The sequence below is a fragment of the Gavialis gangeticus genome, unplaced genomic scaffold (genome assembly GCF_001723915.1).
Source record: "Gavialis gangeticus isolate Ggan-Ray unplaced genomic scaffold, GavGan_comp1, whole genome shotgun sequence".
Taxonomy (NCBI): Eukaryota; Metazoa; Chordata; order Crocodylia; family Gavialidae; genus Gavialis; species Gavialis gangeticus.
The window spans coordinates 172,492,834-172,497,989 of record NW_017729022.1 but is presented as its reverse complement, the minus strand read 5'-3'; the positions used below and the strand labels follow the sequence as shown (position 1 = coordinate 172,497,989).

General features: G+C 39.0%; 1 protein-coding gene across 1 annotated transcript in view; it reads left to right on the top strand.

The window, feature by feature from the left end:
- WDR26 (WD repeat domain 26) overlaps window positions 1-805 on the top strand; it is a gene marked incomplete at its 5' end in the record, with an annotated part of 52,375 nt that extends 51,570 nt beyond the window's left edge. Inside the window, one exon of the mRNA XM_019515910.1 lies at window positions 1-805. This exon is cut by the window's left edge and continues 4,378 nt beyond it.
- Window positions 806-5,156: the final 4,351 nt, after the last annotated feature.

Below are 5,156 nucleotides of genomic sequence, written 5' to 3'. Positions count from 1 at the left end.
GTGTGTATGTCTCCCATAAACAGACAGAGAACCAAGTGTTCTAGGTACTTTTCATGTTTACTGCATACTTTAAGTCACATTGTGTGTATGTGAAGTGTTCTCTGACTTCAAGACTTTGGTTAATACCAGTATATTTTTATAAATTTTAAATTCAATGTGCCCCATGTTTACTTGAGCATTTTTCATTCTTAGGGTAAACGTGCTAGATCTGAATCTTAACATTTTTAGGCACAGATGGAAAAAGTTATTGGCTCTTTGAAAATGTATGGAACAAAAATGGATCCTCAAAGCATGTGTTTACTTACAAACCAAGCTGTAGAGATCAAGACAAGAACTTTATTGTTGATCTCAAAATTTCTAAATTGTCAAAATTTCTATGGAGTTGTGGTGGAACTAGTTAACACTTAGAGCTTTTGGTATGTAATGACTTTGCTATGGACTGATATTAAATGTTTCAAAGGATTGCGTTCTTAAACTTTCTGGATTTTTGTTACTCTCCTCTTGGATTATATTAAGTAGTTCAAATTTCTTTGCTATATTACATTAAAAAACATAAGAATGTTGGGTCTCGTATTTATTTTCACTCATTTTACTAATTATTTACAGAACACCTTTTAACTTTTTTTATTTTATAAATGTGTAGTATGTTAAACATCTTCAAAAATTGTTCGATTGGAACATTAACTTCTGATTTTGTTTTTATTAGGGTTTTTTAAAAAAATACACTTTTTCCATGTCAGTGCACAGCACTTAACTGTTTGTATTCCCTTTCTTTTCAATTCAATAAACAGAATGAATAACTGGACTGAACAGTTCTTAAGTCTCCTCAACTTCAGCTGCATAGCTGCCATTTGGATGGATCCACTTCACCTCTGGCCTTGACAATGCATTATCTTAATTATTTTTATATTGAGGAAAATTTTATTTGCATCTTAAATGAAACTGAATGTGTCCATATTTGCCCATATGTAGACCCCCGTTTTGCTTGCTCAGACTTAACCTGGCTTGTACTTATATAATACTCTGAGATTTGGAGTGCTTTACTTTCAAGGGTCTTATCTGGGGCCTATTCATGTTATGAGAGCATCTGTTCCTTGAATGTTTGTAGTATGCTTTGTTCCTTGGTATCTATAAATATTACTCCTGTTTGCAAGCATGTGCTGAGTGTAAGAGCTTGGTTCTAAGAGTTAGATCACAAAGGCATCTGTCCCTTTATGTGAAATGAGGTGGTGGTGACTCAAACTGCTGTTTAAGCAGTGGGGGCAGGGATCCCTTAACTAACATACCTCTATTCCCATCAACAGCTACCATCACTATCTCCCATGTACTTTGCAGTTGTTTCTCCAAATGCTTAACATGTCTGTGGAAATGGGCTAACACTCCTTTCTTAAAAAAAAAAAAAAAAAGTAACACTCTAAAAGAGTTTATAAGAATAATAGTATTTATTATTATTAAAACTGGCTAACCCCTCTGTACCCATTCCTCCTATTCATGGAAAACTGCATCTTGAAAACTAGGTGATCACTTTTAGCTTTCAGCCCCAGGGGAAAAAAATCTCAAAACCTTAATGAGACACAAATGTTTGTTTTCCCCCATCTCATAGAAGTTTGTAGTATTTTTTTTTTTGTATACTTGCTTCCAGTTGAAGTGTATAAATAGTTATGCATCGTAACAAGATACTTAAGGGTCATTATTTACAGACTATTTGAAACTTGGAGCATAAATTTGGTTGCATGTTATAATACTGGACAGGCTTCTCACTTTACTTATAAATAAAGGGGTTGATTCTATGTCTTGGCACCTATTGGCATCAGGGAGGAGAAATAATATTTTGCCTTATGGCACCTGGACTTGCTGAATCAGCAAAATAGGACAGCTGTCACAGGTGTATAACTATGGTGTTCAGAGAACACTTCAGATGCTAGTAAGAAGACAGGATGGCAAGAGAAATTGGGAAACTGCATTTCTATATGCCTTGCAGAGTATTGAGTACTTTGTACTGAACTGGAAACTGCTAAGAATCAGAACTTCATGAGAACTAGGCAGGTCAGACTAGGTTCAAAATCATCTTTTACTATTGGTCCTATTAAAAGGACCTATGTATACAGTAGCTTTACTGAGAAGATTCAATCCCCAACTCTTGTGACAATGCTTCTCAATTGGTTATGTCCACCCATGTGTCAGACAGGGGCCTTGATTTGAATTTCACTCCACTCTGAACCTTTCTTCTTTGTATATGGAGGAACTACATTTAAAAGGACTGAGATGTTTGCTGATGATCAAACATTATTGTCATTGACTATAAATCTAACCCTGCTCTAACTTCTCTGCAAAAAGCTTATAATAAATTATTCATATATGCATTTTACAGTTTGTCCCCAGGTTTGAAACACTTGTAGCTGGGCAAAAAGCTCTGGCAAAAACACCTGTTACCAGGATTGTACAGATTGATCTGTGAAGCCTTCCCAATGGGCCTAGCTGCCTTAATCAAGACCTTGTAAGGTCCTAATAGCAGCTTTAGGAAGTGCACATGTGAAAGCATGATGTACTTTAAGTGCTAAAAATATGGTAACATGAGCTAGATCGTGGTGTCCTATAGCCAGCCTGCTCCATGCAGACCCCACAGCAAGGGACTAAAAAGTACAACAGAAAGACCTGAAGCAGGTGTATCAAACCAGGTTTTTGGCCAGATGCAGCCTATGATTATCTAGCCTGCAGAAGCCTGAAGCTTAAATGAATTTGTCAGTCCTGACCAAAAGGAAAAGCTCATTAGAAGTGAACATGATTAAAGGAAGAGAGAGGTTCCAGGAAGCACTTTTTCTTCTTTCTGACAGTTCATTATGGGAGACCAGGCCAGATTCTGATAACGGTAAGACCAAATGAGTATCCATTTGCTCCATGGAGGTCAGCAGGATGACTCAGGACTTGCATGGAAGTATGTAAGACTTGGAGTTACATTATGAAAGAGAGATGGATTCTAGACATTTGAGGTGAGAACATGTTACTTCTGTAACAAACCATGATATTTTGTCCTGCAGGTGTTTTAACAATGTTTTACTGAAGTCCTTAAGAGGTCAGCTTGAGTTTTATGAGTTTTGCATGGCTCTCTTCACCCATTCCACTGTACAGGCCAAGTAGGTTATTCACCTTTTTAGTATATTAATACCATTCTGGTAGAGCCTTACTTGTAACAGCAAGGCCTATAACACGTACAGCACTCTAGTTGAGAATTGTGGGCCCAGATTAGTGGGCACTTTCAACATGCAAATCTGCTTATATGGGAGGTAGTAAGACTATATTTACAGCAGTCTCAGAAATTCCAGTTACAAACTTGTCATCCTTCAGGGTTCCTAGAATGGGTCATTCTATCTGGTACAGAGGATTGGACTGGCACTCCTTTATAAAATGCTTCAGATGTAGACAAAAAGCACTAGAGCAGAGTGGCATGGTCACCAATGCAACGCAATGTTCATGCTTTGTTTTTTAGTATCCTGGCCTTGGGTGGGGGGTAGGGAATTAAATTCAGGCAAAGACTGTTTTAATCTCTTGTCTGTCTTTTCAGTACTGAGCCCTCGGGAAGGGGAATATTCTACAACTCCAGTTTGGAGTTTTTCCCCCTACTAGTGAACAAAGTTTAGCTCCTGAATGGCTTTTTTAGCTTTCTGGAATGAGTGAACTAGCATACTTACTGGTCCAATCCTGAAGGCAGTCCTCCAACTCCACTGCATTCATAGGAGCAAGGCCATGTCATGACAAGGCCTGCACACCATAGCAGTCCACTCTGTGCTTTGCCCTTTTGTTCTCCCAGCTGTTTCACCAATTACTTGTAGGGGCATATTTCTCACAAGAAAACCACTCTCTCTCCAATCTCCCAGTTCTAATCCTCAAAGGGAAGTTATAAAACACCTTTAACGGATAAACCTATGAACTTCACATCAACCTACTGGATACAAAAAGTCATGGACTAAATATACATACTGGATTTGAGAAGCATTATAACCTGCCTAACATTGGACCTCCTAGGTACCTCTCCACTATTTACCAGCTACATTCATTCCCCTCCACCCACCACCCCATCTCTTACCCACTGACTTCTCAATTCATTTTTACTGACTGCTCATCTTACATGCAGCCCAGCCTCTGGCTGCTTTACTATTCATTCCATCCAGGAACAGTGCACACCAACTGCAGATGCTCTCTCAGCCTGATAAAGAGTATTTATACTGGAAAGCTTGCAAAAAAAGAAAAAATATTTTTTTTCAATTATTGGAGTTGGTATAATAAAAGATATCAGATTTACCCAAAGAACCTTGCTGGGGTGTAAACAGACATTTCTCCCAGGAAGTCCATTGTCCTGCGATGAGTACCTGTGAAGCAGGCAAGATGAAGCATGCTAAAACTTATTTCCTCAGGGTAGTGCTGTGTAATTGCAGCTTATGCAAGTTTACTGCCAGTTGGTCTTGGCCATCTACTAGCAGAGGCTTAGCAAGACTTGGAAGGACTAAGTATGCAAATAGCTGTGCCCCTAGCATTCTGAGCCAAGTTAAAACCCAGGACAATCAGGACTACCTCAGATGACTACCTCTGTTCACAGTATGTCCATAGTGGACTAGAACATGTAAAGTTAGAAAACCATGCTGCATGGTAGGAGCTGGCCTTCTGACTATCAGGAGGCAGGGTAGATTTGCACCTTTATAGACTCTAAATCAGAGATGAATAGCATAAGCTTCCATAAGCAACTTGCTTGCTTCAGCAGATGCTGTGAAGGGACTGCAGGAAGTGAGACTGCTAAACAGAAAGCAAGTTAGAATACAAAGGGCAGGGAAGCCAGGGAGGAGATAGTGCTGGGAGAGGCAGGGTGCCTAGGAGAGAGAAAAACAAAGTGGTTAACCCATTGAAGGACAGAGCTTACAAGCTAACCCAGGTAATGGGATAAGAACCCAGTCTTGTTTTAGACTATACTTAACACTAACCAATGCATGGACAATTTCTTGTTCCATAATTTTCTGTTCGTACTCTTTTTTAAAGTTTTGTTGTCTAAAAACAGCCACTCTGAGGTCAGCAATAGAATGTCCAGAGAGGTTTAAGTATTCTACCACAGGCTTGTCTGTCTTTCACAGATAACAGATCAGTGTCCATTATACAGAGATTGTCCC